Genomic DNA, 23,873 nt, shown 5'->3' on the forward strand with positions numbered 1-23,873 from the left:
AAGCTAATTTAAACATCCTGTTGGAGGCTTCCTGTGTAAATTCAACATTAACAAGAAGTAAACTTAGAAAGACCAAAGGCTATTACCATTACTGGAAAAAAATAAGAACATACACAATGCATGATGACATCTGAGCCAGTTAAGAATGGCCAAGAGCTCCAAGTGCCCAGAAATCTGGTAGCAGCTAGAGGAACACTGAAGATGGCTGAAGCAGAAAAGGGATGTAGAACTAGAAGGATGGAAAAGAACCACTACTAGGATGGAAAAAAATATCTGTTCTATAAATATTTGGATGTGCAGTTCCAATTAAACTCATCTGTGTTTAAAATATGAAGAATTCAAGTCTAATCTAGAACAACACTTAGCAGTGAAATTCTCAGAACTGTAGGCTCACTGGAAAATAAATTTAAAAATAATAATAATATATATATTTTTTTTTAAGTTAAATAAGAAACAAACCATTACTTTGAGCTTCCAGCCACTGTAGATTTTTTCATGTTTTATACTGGAGCAGATGAATAATTTAAGAACTAAAACAATTCACTCTTCCTTCTCCACAACTCTTCTCCCCATGCCCCCCAGAACAGAAAACCCAAGCACACACTTCACTGCTGCAAGCATCATCAGAAAAGAAGATCTTCTAACAAACAAATAAGATATACACTGCTTTTATCACAAACTAGCTTTGGTTTTTTCCATATCCTTTCATTCTTTCTTCTATATGCACTGTGATTTCATTTGAAGTTTTGCATATAGCAATTCATTTATGGTTGATTGACATTTCTCAAAAAAAAAAAAAACAAAAAAAAAAAACAAAAAAAAAAAAACCCACAATTGAAGAATATTAAATCAGTCTTCACCTAAGCATTCTTTTTGTGCTTCACTGTACTGGAAACTTGTTACCATTTTTCCCCAAGCAGTTTAATCCCATGCAACATATAAAGGAGATAGAAGCAGATGTCATTACAATGAAAACATTTTAAAAGGTTTTCAAGCTCTCATTAAGTTAAACTCCAGAGAAACTGCAAGTAAAACCTATAAACCACTTCAGGATCACCTGTGAGGAATTTTTATCTTCTAGGCAAGAAAGTATAACATTTACTGCACAGAGTCCTGTTATACCAAAGGAACTGAGCTCACACAGCAGCTCTACAACAAAAACAATAGAGACTATGGTTCAATTTATCAATAAACAAAGAGGTTTGTTTAGTACCAAAAATAAATAAATAAATAAATAATCCCTATAATTCAGAGAGAATTACAAATAAATACATTGTTTTCATAGTTTGAAGGAAGAATAAGCTTTTTGTTCTTGTTTTCTTCTCCAGACAACACTTTTTAATCAAGCAAAAAAACTTGCTTTTAATAACACCCAAAATCATGCTATCTAGAACAAACTCCAAATGTGCCATTTTATTTTCTAAAACACCAACAAAAATGATATTTATAACAATTATTTCACAATTCTTTGGGAATATCAGCCATTATTTTTGAGGATATATGGTCAATTCTATCCAGTTCCCAACAACAAATAGGCTATGTAAACTGACAGTTCCAAAACATGTAAACCAGACACAAGCAGAATTTGTAGAAATTCTATTTATGCAGTCATAAATCTTTACATAGTATTACATTCTCTCCTATATAAAGGGAAACTTTTTGAATGTGTGGCTCAACAGCAGACTACAGCAATTTGATGTACATCTGGAAGCTGGGTAGTATGGGATATGCAAAATAAAACAATGTCCAAAAAATTGATCATCAAAGATCATTTGATTCTATTGTTCTATTAAAAGTAATGACTGCTGAAGTTACTAGAAATAATGACAGCACCCTATAATCCATGTAAATGCTACGGCTGGATAAATAGCTATGACAGCCATGCACATTTTCACTAGCAAAAGCAAAGTCCTGCAGAAAGATTCTGCAAGGATAGTTTTTGTTTGTTATTTTTAGTGTTTAAAATTGCCTCTTGTAATTCCTGGAGCCAGATGAGTAGACAGGGTGTAAATAAGTCCAGATCCTACCTAATATCACTGTGACTGCAGTGCCAAAGGAAAGGAAAAAAGTACAAAACCAATCCTTCCGTAGGAAGAGATTGCGTGTTATCTGAGCTTCAAACAAAAGGGGTCTTGAAGCATGTTCGGGATGCGTGATAGACGCTCATCACAGTGTGTGTCAAGTCTTATACTCCACACATTTACATTTACCTCATTTCCTAGAGATAAATGGTGATTTTTTTGGTGATTTTTTTTCCTTCTCACTGAGAAGGAATTCTTTACCACAGAGACATTTTCTGTATGTCTCAGAAGGCCAGACTGAAAATGTGCTGATTTTTTGCCATTAGGAATATAGTGGTAAACATATAGGTTAAAACAATAGCAAAGAGTTATCAAACAAGTAAAAAAGACTTCATTACTTTGGGGTTATAACTGTCATTATGGGAGAGCGCACTCTTCAAGCTTCTATTTCCATTTATTTTGGAAATCATGAAATTTCATCCTTGCAGAAATGACTGATACATATATTGGCATTTTCTGGACAAGTGGAAGATAATGAGCATGTGCTCCTTTTTGCATAAGCATCATAAACAGGATTTTTATATTTAACTTGCTAAATATCAGGACAAATATTTTATTACACGCCTAACAGATTCAGGGAAGCTAAAGCTTTAACATATACTTACATATATACACAACTGTAAATATCACTAATATATAATTTTTAACTTCACCTTGCTTATTTAAGTAGGTCAAGTCTTTAGCCTTGATCTGGAAATAAGTATCTCACAGACCTGACAGAGGACTGACCAGAATGTCTCCCAGAGGGTATATCAGATTTCCAAGGGCCTTTTTTTGCCCTTCTTGAGTTATCTTTGCTCTCAATTTTACCTGAAGCCCAAAGTTTGCTCTCTTTCCAGAGAAAGCTACACAAATGTCCCCCAAGGTATATTTTCTCCAAGTACTGTCAGGCAGGTAGATTATAGCTCAGCTTGAGAAGGAAAGCATGCCTCTAGACTTGCTGGAATATAGTGAATGCATCATCACAAAGGAATAATGGGCATTTTCAATGCAAAGACAGAACAAATCTGATATTTGATTGAATTAAGAATCCAAAAGTACAAGCCTGTGGTGATGTTAGGTACACAGAATGTCTCTTACAAAATATTTAGCTACTTTTCAAGTAAATAAAGCCTGAAGTGGCCATTCCATGACAACAGATATATTTTATTAAAGATTATTAAATTAGAATATTCCACAAGAGATAGCATAGGAAAGAATAGATGTATATACCACTAGGGCACAATAAAAATAATACAAAAATAGATGTCTACATCTAAAACCACATAGTTGAAGTAGCATTCAATAAATTAAAAACAGTTTGAAAGGCTTGTATTAGTTGTATGAAATTTCTGTGGGAAAATGGGAACGTATCAGTTAATCTTAAGTTTCTTCAGGTAAGAAGGAAGGAAGGTTCTAACCAAGTCTTGAAAAATTAACATTAGCTTAAAATGCAAGGAATTATTTTTATTTTTTTTCTCTTTTGTCAGAATGAGAATTTAGACCACACTTTTCTTTCCTTAGGGAAGTCTTAGAAATGCTTATTGTCCCCATTTACCAAATACAGCCCATAGCAGTTTTCTTCTATTATGGTGCATACCTAATATTGCTCATGTATTCAGACTAGAGTATTTACTTTACTGAAACTCCTTTCAAGAATTAACTGATTAGTATGAGCATACAGCCTTACTCCATCTGCAGAATTAGCATATCCAACCCAAATCAGTTCCACTAGTGAGAGCTTTTTTGCTGTTGTCAGGCATACAAAGGACTTGAAAAACAATTCACCATGTGTGAGGAAAAACAAACAAACAACAACAAAAAAAAGAAAACTATAAGAGTGTTCATTTTCATTACACACAGTCTTGTGATTTCGTGAAAGAAGTAAATAAAACATGAGTCTAATCTTCTCAAGGAAAGAATATATGCTAACAGAGAATACTAAACAAATTCTGATCTCTACTGTATCCATACAATCTGAGTTCACTGAACAACCTCTGACTGAACAACCACAGATATACAGTTTGGCTCATACAGAGTATACATACTGTCTGAGACATACAACTCTAAATCACTCTCTAGAGAACACTACCTCCAGTAAAAATTAGGGATTTTAATTTGAACACAGTATGCAAAATAAACATGAGGTATGAGAGAGGTAAATAACTTCCTAAACCATTCTGAAACAAACAAACCAAACCTATCATTTGAAGTTTGCTATAATCAGAGACAGTAACAAATAGTAGTCAGCTTGGTATGACGTACCTATAGGATGACTTCAATAATTTTTGGGTGAAGCAGAACCTCAAATGAAATCATCAACTTCACTGCTAGAACAATGTTCTGAATTTTATCTGCTTTTTGTTTTATTTTATATGAATAACTATAATATCAATTCTTTATTCGTATCCTAATAATCTACATCAATATAATGTGAGACGTTACACATTAACACAAACGGTTCAGAGATAATGGAAAATAAATTTACCTACAGATAACCATTCATTAATCTCTTGAATGATTAATTCATATTCATACAGATAATCAAAAAAGTAGAAACTGTAAATTCTATTTCTATTCTGAAATGTAATATATAAATGCGATATGAATTTGTTATAGCAATTGCTACAGCCCTAGACTTATCTTGTCAAAATGACCTGAGATGCATAGAAAACTCCAGGCAATTTTCCAGTGCCCTAGAGCACAGCTATATTCCTCTATTAGTTCTCCAGTAAGTGGAATCATTAGCGAAGACAAAGTCTTCAAATGCATTTAGAATCAGATTTTAAATAATGAGAAAAAGGTATACAATATCATCATTTCCATAAAAATATCCTTCTGCTTTACTATGAATTCCCTGCCAGACTGTCTACCTTTACAAATGTGCACAGCCAATCTACACAAAATGCTACATGATTTTAAGCTTTTCACTGAGGACTGTTGACAAGCACACTGTCAAGCAGGGGATTCCAAATCAACTGTCTTATCACTCAATAGTCAAGTAATGACAATAGAATGACAATGTTTTGAATTACCATACCATTGGCAACCAGTTCTGTATGCGCACTGTATTGAGTTCAATTTTACCATGCTTCCACTACACTGGTCAAGGAAGGAATAAATACCACAGCTACCTGCATAGTACAATTCCTTCCAACAATCTGAGGCTTAGTACATCATGCACATAGCCATGTTACATGACAGCCTTCCAGGGAAGGGAACAAAATGCAACACAGTTAACTGCAATATTTTTCATTCAGAAATGTGTTTATGTACATCCGTGGCTGTCCAGTCAAGGAGAGAGTGAAAACCCCAAAATGACATATCACCAGGGAGAAGAGCAAGGACTGGGTCCAGAAAGAGATGGCTTGGGCCAGACATGGTGAAACCACAGGAAGCCCATGGCCACATCAACTCTGCTACTTCTGTACATATGAGGAAACCTGCCATAAAAATCTCAGCTGGGAATAGTGTCAGTCCCTGCTCGGTGTTGCCAGATGAAGCCTCTTTTTATGTAATAGCGAGATAAGGCATGGAATAAGGCATAACTGGTAAACATAAAGATGTAAAAGCACCGAGGCCATGTATTCTAGAAAACGCAGCAATCTAACAAAACAACAACAAAAATTCTGCTGTCACTTCTTCCTCGTAGTCAGCTGCAATCTAATGACAACTTTTGTTCCAGATCCTCAAAGTCAAGGAGCTTTTCTGGGACGTCCTAATTAAATTTACTTGCCATGGCCCATTTTTAAAGGTTCAAATTATATGTTTTTGAGAGATGAATGACAGATGGGAATTCAAACATTATGGACAGCCATTTTGTTGATTACTTACATTCCACTGATTTTTTTTCATTAGCTTTCTTTTAGGTTTTATCAAAAAGACCTGTCACAAAATTCTTTCAGCTTTTTGGTAGTTATAAGAAGCCTTAAGACTGAATTATATTAATTCTGAAAATTCGTGTAAGATTTCATATCAATTCAGATTTCTACACCTTTGATTAAAGAAACTGATGGGGCAAAGAGGAATATATAAATGGCTTTGAAAATAAAAATCAAACTTAACTAAAATAGAAAGGTTTTCAGTCATTAAAAAATGTTGGTTTTTTTAATATATTTGCTAAAAAGACACAACTTGAAAGTGAAAGTAAGCAGAATTTTGGTTTAAGAAGTATTACAGTCTTAAAAATGATACTACTAAGATGGTTAAATAAATTTATACTCAAATTTATATTTCAGGAAGAAATGTACACTACTTAAGTGATGAAATTTAGTACTATAGATAGTGAAAACAACTGCAAAAATGAGACAAAAAATAAAGCTTTTGAATGACATGGATGTATCATAACATGCTCTCTCTTGTATACAATCATTCAAACACACATTAATATCCACAACCACATCTGATTTCTGACATGTGTGATTATTCTTTGTAGAAAGAAACTAGAATACTTGCCTTACATCTGTCTTTGGTCGAAAAGACCCCAGCCAAGCTCACATTTCCAGGTAATCAACCATCTGTAAAAGCAGCCTGCTCCCAAATTATTACAGAGTTGCATTTTCATGTTCCTTCTTGAAAAATTGATAGAATTTATTTTTTGTAAATTGGAGAACTACAGACAATTCAACACATAACTAAGAGTTAACAAAGCTCTCAGAAACTTTCAGAGATGGCTGTCAGACACCATGTACAGGCTTAGTCTGGCTTGTTGTCATTTGTTATGGAAAGAAGCCTCACACATCCTCAGAGCTGACGAGTGAAACACCTTTGAAGACTGCCTCACCTAGGAGATAAAGACCTTCTGTTTTCAAAGTACAAAGCCCAGGGCCCTCCAAGTGGTTCCACCAGGGGTCCAGAGTCATCTCAACAGGAGATCATTCTTCTGTCGAGCACAAGGAGAATTCCTTCCTAACATATAGCCCAAAAATCCACTTTCAGTTTAAATACATTACCCCTTACCCTATCACTACGTATTTGTGCAAAACGCTGGTCCCCCTCCAGCTTGTAAGTTCCTTTCAAACACTGAAAAGAAGTGTAATAAGTTCTCCCCAAAGCCTTCTCCAAATTAGTTAAACAATCCCAAATCCCTCAACCTCTCATCATAGGAGAGGTACTCCAGCCCTCTGATCATTTCTGTGGCACTCCTCTGATCTGCTGCAACTGCTCTGAATCCATCTTCTACTTGGGGCCCCAAGCCTGGATACTAAATATTCTACTGTCTACCAGAGCTCAATTTACTAACATGGTTAGATTTGAAAAATAAGTAAATTATAGATCAGTTTGCAGTTAAATTAAAATAAATAAATAAATACAACATTTAGAATCAAGCTTCATTAGACAAAATAAACAGTAACTGTTAAGTATGGCTGTTAATGTCCTTACTGGTACGATGATGGAAGTTCTTTTCAGAAATTCACAAGCTACACTGATGTCTGTAATTATATTGAAAGGAATGCCTAGCTTACCTAGCAGTAAGTCCAGAGTTAAAAACTTTTTTTCCATTTGATGCTATTTTTAAGAGTAAAATACAGAAATGTTCAAAAGATATTTCTCACATTTGTTAAGTAGAATGACACATTAGTATTTTACAGTGACAATGACTTTTTTTTTTTTTTTTAAATAGGTTATTATAAAATATTATTTCAGTACCAAAAGGAGATCTAAAAGACAGATGGAATAAGTATTGTTTATCAGGGTAGTGACCGGGCTACGGGTAATGACTTTAAAAGAGAGTAGAGTTAGATTAGATATAAGGAAAAATCATTCACAATGAGTGTGGTAAAAAACAGGCTGTCCAGAGAAATTGTGGAAGTCCCATCACTGGAAATGTTAAATGCTAGGTTATGTTGTGGTCTGGCAACCTGCTGTAGTGGAAGGTGCCCCAGATTGTGACAGGGGACTTTGAACATGGAACTAGATAGATGACCCATAAGGTCCCTTCCAACCCAGCTCATTCTATCAAGGATTCCTTTTATGTCTTCAGAACCAGAAAACATGCACAACAAAGCACTTAAAAAAAAACGCCAAAAGAGCTCCGAGCCTTGAAAATTGCCTTAGCAAAGGAAAGTTCTCAAAGATGACAATGTAGCACAATGGACAGAAAAAAAAAAAGGAAGCTAATGGCCGTTTAAAAACAAACAAACAAACAACAAGACAATTTTTACAAAGTGTAATACTGATTCCACAGATGTCACAGAAAGCTCAATAATTCAACCCAACATGCCATGCTAGAATTATGTCAATTTTATTTGAGAATAAAAAAAAAGACAGAAATCCCAAGCCTTACAGATCTAACCTCTCCTATTCGTCTTTCTATCAAACACCAATAACTAGTTATTTATATTAATCTTTTGTTGTGAACACCCTTTCAATTAAGATATATTTTAGTTTCATTGGCTATAAATCATCAGAAGAAAATTCCTCAAAATGAGAAAAATCCACAAAACTCCTCTTTGGAACTAAACCACCATCTCTTTATGATGGATACGAAGTAGTGGTCTTCCCCAAGACACACAACAGATTCCATAGCAATGAACTTGAAAACAGACCTGGAAGGAGAGTAATGGCTGTGTGGCTGCTGGCAGCACTAAGCATATAATTTGAAAGCACCTATAAAGAGCTCAGACAAGCAAACTATCTCATACCAAATCTGGTCAAAGGCACTAGAAATAATGGAGCTGGATACAGGTAGATAAGCATTCTTTATTATTATTGCCATATTTGCATGACCATAACCAAATACTATGATTGAGCATATCTTCATAAATAATTTTAAGGGCTCAGCAAAGTCTGTATGTTCATCAGGGTTAATTACAGTCTTTCTCATACATTAACTCCATCTACTCCAAAAGTCCCTACATCCCCCATTGAAAGACATGATTTTATACATCAAAATCATTAACTGCAAATGCAGAAAAGTCAAGGACCTGAGATTTTTAGAAGTTTCAGGATATTTAAGATTTAGATTCTTTAAATTGGTGAGAGGTGGTTTTGGGGGTTGGAAAATTCATTAGATAAGGAGTTCAATGGATGGCCTAGTCCAGAGATTTATAGCTGATGGTTCTATCTCCAGGTGGAGGCTAATGTTGAGTGGTGTCCCTTAGGGGTCAGTCTTAGGACCAGTGCTCTTCAACATCTTTATTTTGTTATGAGAAGGAGGAGCAGCAAGGTGAGGGCTGGCCTGCTCAGTTGTAATATCAGAAAGTTTGCAGATGACACTATGCTCAGTGGTGCAGTTGATAGAACAGAAGGAAGGGATGCCATCCAACGGAGCTTGCTTGAGAGGTGGCCTTAACAAGGGTCAACAAGGTCAAATACAAGGTGTTGCACTTAGGACAGGGCAATTCCAGGTATGGGTATAGACTGGTAGAACTGATTGAGAGCAGTGTGTATTTGCAGCCTGGAAATCCAACTACACTCTGGACAGCTTCCAAAGAGGGGTGGCAAACAGTGTGAGGGATGGGATTGTCTGTCTCTACCCTCATGAAGTCCCAGATGGAGGACTGTGCCCATGCCTGAAGCCCCCAGTACAAGACATGGAGTTGCTAGTCCACAGTAGGGTCATTATGATGATCAGAGGGCTGGAGCACCTCTCATGAAGAAAGGTTTGCGGGAACTGATACTATGCAACCTGGAGGAGAGAAGGCTCTGCAGAGACTTTGCTGAGGCATTCCAGTACTTACAGGTAACTTAAGAACAGCAGGGAAACCAACTTCTTACATAGTCTAACAGTGATAAGACAAGGGGGAATGGTTTTCAACTAAAAGGGGAAAATCTTGATTGGATGTTCAGAGGAAATTCTTTAATCAGAGTGTGGTAAAGCACTCTCTGATTAAATAGAACAGACTGCCCAGAGATGCTGTGAATGTCCCATCCCTGGATGCATTCAAGGCCAAATTAGATGGGGCAACCTGACCTAATGGGTGGCAGCCCTGCCCATAGCAGGGGGTTAGAACTGGATGATCCCTAAGATCCCTTTCAATTTAAGCCATTCTATGATTCCAAGTATTGATGAGAGCAGCCTAATTCCTGAATGATCTCATTTATGTAATGTAGCAGATTTATTAAGTAGCTAAACTGTTTTCAAAACAGTTTATTTTCACTTGCTCTTTTCTTAGCACCACAGCATGACTGTGTGCAGCTAACGCTCTGTGACAGATTTTGCCTGTTGCAAATTACTCTAAGGACGAGAGACTTCATGGCATGCTGCTCTTGTGATTTTAAAGCAAATTAAACTGATTTGATCCTGAAAAAACAAACTAAGGATGGCAGCACTGATGGGACTCTCAGGGGGACACAGTCCATGCCAGCAAGCCAAGATGCACAGTACCACAGGCTGGGGGAAGAATGAAGAAAGGTCTCAGATACCCACATACTTGAGGTCCAAGACATGGAGAAGCAATTAAATGGCAGTGATATCACACCTCGGGGAGCTAAGGGGCAAAAAAAGCACCAAAAACCAAGTCACACAATGAAAAACAACCAAGAAAACATTTTTTCACAGCAAAGTTCTTGGCTTGGTTAATGAGGCTGAAGAGGAATTAGCAATGCAACACTGGCTTCTTCAAGAATGCAGGCATGGATTCATTTGGGAAACTTAACACACAGTACTTAACTTGAAATCAGACGATCACATGAGACAACAAAATTTCAGAAGAGAATTAATTTTTTGCTCTTCCTACCCTATTTTGTATTCAAGCTGGAGGGAAACTTGTAGCAAGAACAGCCTACAGATGGAAAACAGCTCAGGTCTCATTTAGAGTTTAACAAGTGCTCAGCACTTTCTGTACAACTTCTGGTTGAGTTAAAGCAAAAGCAGGATGTTAATCTCATTCACAAAGGGCCACAAGGGACCTTTAAAGATATGCCATATTATACCTTCAAGGAACATGTTCATTTTTACAAGTCTGAAACCAGCAAGAATACAAGCCAATTTCTGTGGAGTTAATAAAAATGCAGTAAAATCGCCACCATTCTTTTCCAGAAAAAATAAAATAAAATAAAATAGGTTGTGAATGAAGAATTTAACTCAGTTCAATGTGATTTAATAAAGACTGGAATTATTTACCATAGTTCTATTTTCTAATTATCTCTCACATGAGAAACGCTCAAAGACTCTTTCATTTCTCCATCTTAATTATTTTATTTCTAATACCAACTAGGAAGAACTATTTGCACATAAACAGGATTCCCAGACTAGCAGAGCAGCAAAAGCTCACCTGAACTTCTCTGCTTTTCCCCATAATTTCACATTTAGATAAGAAGCTACAGAGAAAATAGTGCCCATGACAACAGTGCAGCATTTCTGGCTCAGTCTTGGCTTCTTTCTGAGGCCAAAAGTAGAAATGGCAACAGCCTCAGCCCCACAGATGTTTGGCTTTCTATCTGCCTATAAGAGCTTTTAATCCTGTGCTGCCCTGACAAAAGCTGGTTAACAGACATCACACCAGGAAGCACAAGTCTTTTTGCTGGTAGGCAAGATAAAATCAAGTACAGATAATATGCATGTGTATTTTCATCGTTACTAAAACTCTTCAGACTGCCTTGACAGCATTATTTTTATTGGAACTCATTAGGAAAAAAAAAAAAAAAACACATCCAGTAAATGGGACTATTTTTGGAAATATTAAAACATTTGGTTCCTCTCCTAAGAAGCAACAACTTTTCTCAGTATGAAACAAAGTACAGTTACTTAAACAAGCCCAACCAATGCTTTGCAGTTTATTCTTTTTAAAATCAAAGGCAGATGTGCTCTAGTTCAACATTAATTATCATCAATACCGCAGAAGAGGCCACAGTAAGTAAAAACAGAGTATAAACAAGCACATATTTCGCCAAAAAAAAATAACAGTAACAATAAATAAGCCACCTAGTTCTCATCTCCAGCTGCTTGCAGCTGGAAGCACTGCAGTGCAGGGTGGAGTAATATTGGCTCAATCTCACGTGCCTCTCATCATCTCCAGCTATATTGTGAAAGAAAAGTGACATTCAGATTCCAACATATTTTTAAAACTCTTCTAGCTTGCATAAATACAGAGGGTATTGTTCTCCTTTTATTGTATTTATTCTGTTTACATGTCCTCTCAGCTGAAAAGAAATTGCTTTGCGACTTTCTTGTTTATTTGGAAAGTCCAGTATTCCTGAAATCTGTTGTTCAGACACAGCTAAATCCTTTCCTGAAGTGTACTCAGCACACAGAGGCTCTTTGTTGCACTTGACTGCTAGAAAAACAAGAAACAAGAATGTCCTAACTCACCATGGGCAAACAGCCATATTTTAATAATGCTTATAAATTCACAGCTTGGAAGGACACCAAAAGACAACTGTCAGTGGTGGTAACACAGTATGAAACATGGATGCAATCCTCTGAATATTTGAACACATGAGAAATAGCAGTGTTAATATTGCATACACACAATAAGGCAGATCTCTCAAACAGAGCATGCACCTGTTAGACAAAATATTTCAATCATGAAACTTGATAGCACAAAAACAATTTTTACTAAGGCCTAATGTTCACCCTCACTGAAAGCCCTCTGCTGACATCAAGTCCCTCCTGCTTTGGTTCATAAAACCAGGATAGGAATGACAAATAAAGCTGCTTCTGCCCCCCACTGAGGACTCACAAAGGGAGCACTCAGCTTCCCATGGATCATGCCAAAACCTTCACTGATACAGCACAGCTTATGAACAAATCCTTTCAGTGGCACTGCTTACACCTCTAATGAATACACACGTACAGGTGCTGTTTCTCAATCTGCAGTTCTCACATCACTGAGGGAGATCTCAAGAACAATGAGAAAAACACATTAAGTATTTCTTTGGGTGAGTGCCCAGATCAAGGGTCAAAGGCAAAGACATGAATTCTACCGAGTTGGGCAGACTGCTATATTTTCTTTTCTGTAACTTCTGTCACAAGTATTTCAAAACCATACTTCATCAGGAACGATTGCTCCATTCTGATAAAGTACAGATTAAAATTGCAGTCAGAGTTTAAACTTCCTCGAAGTAAACATGTTCCAGAGCCCAAGAGAGTTTCTGTCTCCAGGTAAAGAAACTACACTGCTGAACTTGTTCAGGTGGACATAGGACCACTGAAAATTACTTTTGATGCCAACTGCTGTTTTGAAGCCATGTCTGTGAACGACAGATTCTGTGACACCAGGATGAACTCTTCTACCAAACTGTCACAACTTTGAGAACAGCTATGAAATTTGATCAGAAAAATCTGATATAAAAACATGGTAGTTGTATGAATTAAAGAGGATATATAAAAGTTGGTAACAAAGCTAATATCAAATATGTATATGCTGCTTCAGTAATGCTAAGACTGAAAATAGAAGTAGATTAATTCATGTGTATATGAGTGCATTTCTCTGTATATACATGTGTGTAAAAGGTACTATATTCATGGAAAATAAATAGACTACTACTAGAGCTCAATTACATACATGCAATAGTAGAAGACAGAAAATGATAACCTAGAAATGATACAGGATCTCCATCTGTGAGGTAACTACATTAATTCATGAAAACACCATATGGAAGCATAAGTATATACATCCACATTATATATTTATAGAACGCATATATTCTATTCTATATATTCTGGATTTTTTTCTACACCCATTTTCCTCATTTGTGTGGACTATGCACATGTTCATGGGAAGCTTATGAAATCTAACTAATCAACATGTAAAATATTGAGTTACAACAAAATACAGGTGTCAGCTTGTGCCAAAAATTGAGTACCACTCTCTCATTTGATCATTGCATGTTCTGATGTATGGCAAAGACTGAGGATATGCCATCCTTTTATGTAGTGAGCTTAGAAAGGTAAGAGCTGTTGGGATGTACAAGATGATCATGAAAGAGCTTGAGAAATTTGGAAGGAAAGCAACAAAGTACATCAGCAAAATAGAAGCTGCAGCAACTAAGGGCAAGTATGTCTTCCCCTTTCGTAAACATTTTCTGTACTCAGGGGATAGAAAATTGTTTCCTCTTTGGAAAAGTAGCATTATGTTAGCAGTTATAAAAGCAACACACCAAGCTGCATTAACAACAGGCGTCACAAAAGTCATGCTTTTACTACAGTAAAATCCTCATTTTTCTCTATCTATGAACCGAAATTTCTCATAATGCTCAGACTCAATGTCAGACAAATTTTGCATTATCTGATGAATAGCTAATGCTGTAAGAGACCACAAACCAAACCTGCCTGTTTTCCCTCTGAATTGCAGCCTAATAACATATTTGGAGGCAGACTTCAAGCAAGCTACTATTGGAGGAGACTTGAGATACTAGTTAAAGCAGCAGTGTTTCCTGACAAACTATTAGTTATAAAATGATATGCTGTTTTTAAAAGCAAAAGATGTTTTTACCTAAAAAGCGTTCAATTCTATTACTGAAAAGCAACCAAGCATTTAAACCTATTTGCACATAATTTTCAGGCATACAACATGCTCTTGTGGATACGCACATAACTAAATGCAGTTTAAGCCTCCTCTGCTTCTCCTATACAAGTATGAATTATAATTTACTCCATTTAGTAGGAAGACTACTGAAGAAATAAAATGCATATTTAATATATGACCTGTTTGAATGAGTTGAAATCAGCGGCCAAACACATGCAAATAAAAGGTTAAAGAGATTAATTTTCTTCAGCCCAGTATCTGAAGTCCCACTTAAAAAATGTAGGTCAAGTTTCATACTGATTCCAAAGTTTCTCAAAGTCAGCTTGCAGCAAAAGCCTGACCCATTTTGAGTTGGCCCATCAACAATTAAAAAAACATGAATGATCAGATGACTGCATCACTTCTCATAATATGTTTTTCATTATAGGACTAATATATGAAACACATTATCATCTGAAGTTCATCCTCTGAAGAGATTACTATGACAGACTAACACATGCCTCAAGGATGATTAAGCAGTTCAAGATAGAATAGGTCTTCTGTGTTTAATTTGATAATTCCTACAGTGAACAATTGTTAATATGAAGGTCGATCACAACAGAGAATGATTACTTTCTCCAACCAACATGCATTAGTTCCATAAATAAATATATAATATACACACACAAAACAGAAAATACAACCTACCTTATTGCTTTTCTTTCACTTTCACTTCCACTCTGAAACTATTAACATTACACTGCTTCATTCTTTTGAGAAGCTAAAGAACAACACTTCCTGACTAATTCTAATATCTTGTTTTGTAAGCTTTTAAAGAAGAAGAATGGCAAGCATTAAGATAAGTTTGGGATACATTTCATCTTATTAGTACAACTGACCTAAATTCTATACCACTTGAGATTGTTAATTGGAAAATTATCTTTTGCAAAACTCATTCAAAACATTTGAGTAAGAGGAGGAATATTTATACACTAAAAATCACCTTTTCTGAGGCATCTTAAAAACTAGTTATTGTTATTAAACAATTCTTTTTCTGAAGAACAGTTGTCAGGTATACTTTTTGCCTGTTCATCTGCTCCTAAATCCAAAGTAACTGCATTGGATTTCCTGATCTCAGTGAAGCAGCAGAAGGCATTTACTAGTTCTCTCTCTAAAATTTCCTGCTAATACAAATTAAAGCATTATTTCAGGTATAAATATGGAAAATTTCTCAATGCATGTACTGCAGGCTTACTCTGTAAATAAATAATGAGAAAATTCAGGAAAAGCTGACTGATACAAACAGCTGCTCTGGTAAAAGAACTTTCATATCCTAGGAATTTCTTCTCCTAACTTCTGCATTTTGGTCTCTCAGATTATAAACTGGGATGCAACTCATTATTAACAGTCAAGTATCTTCCAGTGGGGGTAGCTTTGAAGATCACTTTTAATATCAGCACTTTGCATTTATACAAGTTTTCATTTTCAAAGAATGCAATGCTCCCAAACTTGACATGCATGTATATGAACTTCCATTTCGATATTTCATGGAAATTATAAATATATAAACATTTATAAATAGAAATGCATAACCTATCAATATATATCAAAATAATAGTTAAGCTATATGTTTATATAAGGCCAAATGATAGAACAAAGTATAATCATACAATATCAGTCTCTTGTGGAGAACCATCTGAAGCTCTCTGAAGACAAGATTACTTTTTTGTAAGAAGATAAATAGTATAACCTTCATTTATTTAAACAACATGTTATGAAAACCTGAGGGAAAAGCACAATTTGTTCTACAAAGGAATCTTGGATAAAGCTCTGTTTGTACTATTTCTCTTTACACGGAACAGACATTATGATAAAATCAGATTTTCAGAAAGAATTACTTCTGTTGAAAGCTTTCGACAAATATAGTCATAATTTCCAACTGTTTGTTTTTGCATGTGGTACTCAGATCAGATATTTTATATCAGGAAAAAAAAAAATAAAAAACCATCTGTTAAAATACATACATGCATGTTCTGTTTGGACATTTCCTATCTAGCAAATGGCATTAGTTCACCTTCAGTGAAATCGATTATGCTTACTGTGCAATATTTGAAGGGTACATTATATTGCAGTTTACCTCTTTCCCCCTACTCTATGCATGTACGTCTCCAGCTGCGCAAATTCAATTTGACCAGAACATCTAGGAAAGACAGCCAAGACAGAAAACAACTTTCCATTAAATATATATATAAAATGGGCTACAACCTTTTCCTCAGTGCCAGCTCATGAATTTCAACAACAAAGAGGACAAAACTCCTCTCCTGCTGAAGCAAAAGTGAACTCCAATACTGATTTCAAGAATATCCTTCAAACTCAGAAAACATGTATGGAGTTTCACTAATTGTTTACTTAGATAAATGATCTTTTATCAGGTTTCCTATTTACTTTTAGACACTACAGGTAAAGTTTATTTGCCCGTAATTACTGTAAAAGCCTAACATATATGTAACTTCTGAATCGCATCCTATTTCCAAGTATAATGAACCTCAAAATCCAAGATTGATTTTGGCTTCACTTGATCAATACTAATCTCCAAGATACATTAGGCCTTACATTGACCCAAACAAAAGAGTCATTACATGTATATTAGTCAAACTCCAAAACATTTATTAAATTAATTTCAGAGACCACAAAAGGTATATTGTTACCACTATTTCTGCCTGGGATTTCTATCCATCACCCTTAAGAAGATTTACATGCGACTAATAATTCACATAATCACATAGTCACTGTAGTGAATTTCTCAAAATGTCTTGACCTGTTCGCTATTATCTTGAGATTCATCTTCTTGTATCTAATTGGAGGAACAACAGCAAATGACACAGCTATTGGACTATTAGAATCTAATCTTACATACACAGTCAGAGAGCAAATCTCAGTCTTAGGGACAGAACTGAATTTGAAGACAGGGAGGAGTGAAAGTCACTAGATTTAGACTGAGCCCCACTGAAAGCACAGTGTAAGAAACTTTCAGTCAAAGGATTCAGCCAGCACATTTTTAAACAAAATCACAGAACTCAGAAATGCATTCATATAAAGCTTATTTGGAAAAATACAGATTTCTGACATTTTTCATTATATTGGCTAACTTCAGGATAGGAATATAAAACCTATGTACACATCAAAGTAATCATTAGCATTATGGCAAAACTGTTATTGGTGTAAGTAGGGTAGGTTCCTGGTCATTTTCATTCCCTTTTTGGAAATAAAAAGAAAAAACAACTTCCATGTAACAGACACAAACACACAAAAAGAGGGATTAATAAACATAAGCTATGATTTATACTTTTTGAAAGTAAATCTAGTGACTTCAACTAACACATTTTTCATTTCTTTCAATACAAAATGTAATTTTGCCTCCCTACAACACCAGAGATTTCAACAGAAGCATCTGCATTTCAGATAGATAACACAATTTACGCTTTGCATAGTGAAGAACTGATATTGTTAATTATTTGAGGCAATAACCATGCGTTCATTCTCTCCCTCAGGCACATTAACCTAAATTAAATAAATAATTTTTCCACCTAGCTCTAATGTTATTAGACAAAACTAATATTAAACATTCCATGAATGACTGTCCAGAAGTCTAAGCAAAGTAAAAAACAATGTAATAGCACTCAAAATATACAATTATTATATTTTTGTAAATTACTCACAAACACTTCAATAGTAATAGATATTATATACATAGAAGCTTAACACATTCTTCTCTTTAAACTTTCTGCTATCTTATCTCCAGGGAATTTCAATGCTAAAAGACATAAGAGTATGAAGACAAAAAAAAAAAAAAGGCTATTAGCAATTAAACAGAAAAAGAAGCATTATAAGTAGTAAAAAAGAAAACAAAACTGGATCCAGTCCAGGCTGCACCACAAGAAGTGTAGTTAGAAGGGTCAGAGAGGAGATGGCTCCCCTCTGCTCTGCTCTTTTGAGATCCCTCCTGGAATGCTGAGACCATGTCTAGGGCTCCTAGCACAAGAAAGATGGAGCTTTTGGACAGTGTCCAGAGGAAGGCCATGAACATGATCAGAGGGCTGGAGTAGCACTCCTATGAAGAAAAGTTTAAGGTATTGGGCTTGTTCATCCAGGAGAAGAGAAGACTCTGGGGAGACCTCATTGTGGTCTCTCAGTACATAAAGAGGACCTACAGGAGAGATGAGGTAAAATTATTTATCAGGCAGTGCAGTGATAAGACCAGGAGTAATGGTTTTAAACAAGAAGAGGGGAGATTGAGATTAAATGTTAGAAGAAATTCTTTTGCTGAGAGGGTTTTTAGGCACTGACACGGACTGCCCAGAGAAGCTATAGATGCCCCATTCCTGGAGACATTCAAGGCCAGGCTGGATGGAGCCCTGGCAGCCTAATAAGGTGGCTGGCAAAGGTTCCTTCAAACCCAAGTCATTTGATGATTCTATGTCTAATGAAGAGGTAAGAGCTATATAAAAGCTTGTGTTATTACCTGAAATAAAGCAGTTTCACTGAACCTGACAATATATAGATATAGATATAGATAGATATATATATAATATATATATATGTTATAGGCACTAAAATTCTTCTAAGCTTAAGATTCCTTTTCTTTATTGATATCAGAATTTCAGCTCCACAGACTTTTGGGGAAATTCTCATATCTGCCCTTGGTATTTTAGTGCAAGAAAAGACAATCAGGAAATATCTACGCTTTAGGTTTTTTTAATATTCATCTTACAAAAGCAGTTTGTTTGGAAAGCATTTAAATATGCCACAAATTCAGGGGGAATTGATAAGAGTGCATTATGTCCTGCAGAGGCAAGGAGTCAATCCCAAGCACAGTCCAAGCCATGAGCCAGCAGAGACATTCATCTCCCTCTTGATTTGAGAGTTCCTGGAGGAAAAGCAAAAGCAACAAGAATAATAGAGAGTGTGGATTTGGCTTGTTCAGGCACAGAGAAACAGCTTAAACCTGACATAGAAGAGGGGAAATCACTCAAGAGGGCTTAGACTTTGGCAAGAGCCAAAAGCAAAGAGTTGTGAAGACACATTTTAAACAGATTGAGGGGGAAATGTATTGATGTGACATGGCATAACATTTCACGCTTTGACAGAAACTAAATGCAACCATTTCCCTGGGCCTATACCACTGCTAAACATGCAAAACCTTCTGTAAAAGCGATAACCTTCATCTCAAAACTTTTGTAGTACATCCCGATCCCTCCCTGCTGCCACTCAGTACTTCAGAACCCACTTACTCTAATGGGGAAAGTGGTCTGTGAATTTCTGAATGTAAACTTTATTTGGGTCATTCTTGTGCTAAAAAGGTCCTTAATCCTCAGGTGAATATTTCCTTTACTTTTTTTATTATTATTATTTATTTCTAAGTTTCTGTTACAGAACAAAATTTACACATGGTGGGAACGTGAGGGCTAATTGACTATAACATCATTCCAAGGCCTCAGTTTTGTCATCTTGTAACATAGACATTATAGTTTCCCTCCTTCCTCCCAAAAAACACCTTCGCAGAGATTTGGTTTTCATCCAAAATTTCAAGAAAGCTGCTTCCCAGCCACATATCATGAGTCAACCATGTGAAAGTTAAAACACATTTCAAAATATCACAACAGCAAATTTCAGCCTGTATTATGTATATTGACTGCCAAGAAGCCTACTATGTGTAACTACCAAAAAAAGGCCTACTGACAACAAGTTTAACAGTAGCATAGAAATCTCCATACTTTCACGGGAGAATTTTTAATGGTCTGCAAATGGAAATAAAGCTGAAAACCACCTCTGATATTACTGGGGCATCTTCTTTGCCTGCGGCAAGCTAAGGACAGGATACGGTTCTGACAGGCTGTGGCTGTGATAAGTAAAACCAACAGCTCAGGGGAGATATTGAATAACTTATCTCATGAATAACTTCACTTCTAGAAGATAGGTCAACTTTCATGTCAGAACAGTCCAGAATAGCATATTGAGATCATGATGTATGTACATACTAGCACTGTAGCTCATCTTTTCCCTCACCACCTTCACCACAAATTTCACCCTGGTTGGGAACACCGGTTGGTAAAAGTTGAAAGCACTAAGAAAGTGAATGAAAAAAGGTGGTTGCATATTTTTGTTTGTTTCTTTGATTTCACTTTACTAAAGGAAAAAAATCCAAGCTGTCCCTAATACCATTAGGTACTGTCATCTTTTCATGCCAATGAAAAGGAGCTGGAGAAGGTGACTATGCTATAAGTACAAATTAATTTTAATACTGTTTTGCAGCTGTTAAAATTAAAATGCTTTCTCTTTCTGATTACATTCTGCATGCAATTTGAATACATTGATTAACTATTGATTAAGTGCAATAAAGCAGTGACTTGCACTTCTAGAATTTAAAAAGGTAAGTGAGAGGTAAGTACCAAGGAATTTAAATCATCTGACATAGACCAAAGAGTTACCAAAGGAACTACTAAGAATGTAAAGCACAAGACTTACAGCTTCAAGTGCAAACTCTGGTTAAAATTATTCCTTTCTCCTCTGTTCACATTTCTATTTCAGTAGGGTGCAAATAAAAACTGTGTTGCTCTCACGTGGCTTTGATGGATGAGCTCACCCAGGTAGTCACAGTTCCTTTCCTCCATCCCTACAGCCATGTGCAACACTACATAAGAGCATTGTAGTATACGGTACATCAATGTGATACACAGTCTGTAGAATTACCAAGTCAGAATATGATCACTCTGACAGCTTTCCACCACTCGCTCTAGTCATAAACCACAGCTAGGATTTCTGTTATGTTGTACTTCCCAGTAAAACAAATGACAAAACTCAAGGAATACTGTGATACCGCTAAAGAGGCCCTAAATTCCTCAGCATAAAATGGCAAGCCATCTACAGTGTTAACCTTCAGAGTAACCCAACCACCACAAATCTGGGCAAGGTCAAGTTCCACCTCACCAGAAAAAAAATGCATTACTACCATACTGCCCTAAAACCAGGTCTAACAAAATGAAACCATCACAACAGGCTTTTTTAAAGAAGTCAGAGGTGATCACCTAATGCTCAACCAATGGCCTTAACAGAAAGCAAATCCTTCTGAAATAAAATCAGTAACATCGTCAAAAAGAGTACCCAACTATGAACAACACATATGACACACAAACATCCCCTGCTACTGAGTTTCAGCACATCATTCTCAAGCAACTTGGATGACCTTTGTCCCCCTGACTCCTAGGTGCCCTTCACAAGATCTGTCAGGAAAATAAAAAGGGAAAAGGAAAAAAGAGGGAAAAAAGGAGAGAGAAAATTAAAATAAAATAAAATAAAAGATTTCTCAATAGGACCTTTGAGAAAATACACCTAAAATTAGAAAGTGACAGAATGAGTCTTCTCACCTACACACCAACAGCAGATAATTCCACTGCATTATATAACTAAGGGATGAGCCGATGGGCGTCAAAAACTGGATGTTTTATAACACAGTAGAAGAGTTTGTTCAAATAACTTTCTTCAGTGCAGCTCCATCCAACTCAGTGCTGATGCATCAATTGCTAAATGCAACCACAGCAGAACTGCAACACAAAATCCAGCATCCCAGCGCTACACCTCAAGCAGTGCAGACTCCCCACAAAACCATACCCACACCCTTTATTTCAGTTTCCATCATTCCACAGACATACGTTACACTCAATGAGGAGCTATTAAAAGAAAACACCGTCAACTCGCACACATGCCAGCATCGCTAACTACAGCAGAGATTTTTTTCCACCCTACCTTGTCCTTCACTTTCCTCTGGGTTGTTTAACAGTGCTCCAGAAGCAATCCCTTTCCACGCTGGACGAGCCTATTCCCATCACACGCTCCCGCACCCACCGCCCCGCCCGCATCTCTCACGCCCCAGCAGCGCGCAGGCAGCAGCGCACCGCTCGGGCCGGCGCAGCGCACGGGATTGAGTCGCTGCTGGCAAACAAACAACTCCGGCTCGGCTCCTGCCTTACTGCTTCGTGTCCTTCATAGAGTAATCATTTGCTTTAACAAGACAACGTAACAGTTTCACTCCCAAGGGCGAGCTTGGTTAGGGATCGCCCGGCCAGCCCTCTCAGGCACTTCTGTGCCCAGCGTATCTTTGCTTTTTATAGAACTACCTTAGCAGCACATCGTTTCACCCTCCCAAGAGCGTGATCAAGGCCACTTTTAAACTCGTTCCGTTCTGCGTAACAACCCCGGAGCTCCCGGGCCCCGTAAGGCACTACGCGGCGCTCTCGCAGCCCGGCGCAGGGCGCGGTCCCGGTGTCGCAGGTGAGAGGAGACCGCGCGGGATCCGCGCACCTTTCCGCGCACCTCGCCGCCGCCAAACTTGTGTCACCGTGTCCCCCGGCCCGGTTTCGTAGAGCAGCTCCGGGCGCCGATGCTCCCCGCGGGGAGGGCGTGCGAGGACACAGCGGGAAGGCAACGCTGCTTCCCCCGCCCCGCGCTCTGCCCGCACTCACCGCTCTGCTCCGCTCAGGGCACGCTTCTTCCCTCCCTGTCCGCCTCCTGCGGCGGGGCGGAGGCTCCGCGCCCCCCGGTGCCCCGCGCCGCCCACGCTCCCTTCCGCGGGCACTCACCACTCCACCCCCCCACCCCCCCAACCCCCCCCGGCATCACGCGGCCGTCCGCCCCTCCCGAGAGCCGCCGGCTCCATCCGCAATGCAGCTGCGGCCGCCCCGCTCCTCTGCCCGGCACCACACGGCCCGGTCCGAACCGGCACCTGCGCACCCTGCTGGGTAACTTTGCACCGCCAGCTGTGCGACGCGGGGAGAAGGGCGAGAGGACAGGGGAAAAAATAAAAGTGTCGTATCCAGGAGGAGTTCTGCTGACTTTCTCCCCCCCAAAACCTATTACTGCGGTGAACCCCAGGGACGGGGTGAGATTAATTGCTCCGCGTTAGGAAGAAAATGAGAGATGTCATTAATCAAGGAAGTTGTAAATCATCCCCGTTTGGAGATGGAATTCGGAGATTAGCTGGGGCAGATGGCTGGCAAAAACACAACGCTTGCCAGGGCTGGCGTAAATCAGTCAACTTCTGCGCTCACTTAACAGCCGATGACAGCACTACGAGCGTTTTCTTAAGAGAAGTGTTTCTTAGGAAGATGAATATTCACTTCGCGTTATGGAAGAGCTGCCAACAGCTATTATATTTCCCTTTCTCAATAATCCAAGTACTGGGTTTTCCTTCCTAGATGTCAGAAAATTCATACCTGAAGAAAAGAGATTTTCCATGCGAATCTTTTCAAGACACGGCCAGTAAACAAAGCTAGGCAAATACACGAGTGCCCCGATCCTTGCTTCAGTGCCCTACCTGAAACACACAGGCAAGGCTGTGAGCTATTGTGTGTCCTCAGAGCTCCAC

The 23,873-nt window shown here is 37.6% G+C and overlaps 1 protein-coding gene across 1 annotated transcript in view; it reads right to left on the reverse strand.

Annotated features, from left to right (window-relative positions):
• Positions 1-23,082, reverse strand: part of THSD7A (thrombospondin type 1 domain containing 7A) — a 261,280-nt gene extending 238,198 nt beyond the window's left edge. The window contains exon 1 of the mRNA XM_072327327.1: positions 22,972-23,082. The gene's annotated coding sequence lies outside the window, so the exon portion shown is untranslated. The remainder of the gene's footprint in view (positions 1-22,971) is intronic.
• Between the last annotated feature and the right edge of the window lie 791 nt (positions 23,083-23,873).

Source organism: Excalfactoria chinensis, chromosome 2 (assembly GCF_039878825.1).
Source record: "Excalfactoria chinensis isolate bCotChi1 chromosome 2, bCotChi1.hap2, whole genome shotgun sequence".
NCBI lineage: Eukaryota > Metazoa > Chordata > Aves > Galliformes > Phasianidae > Excalfactoria > Excalfactoria chinensis.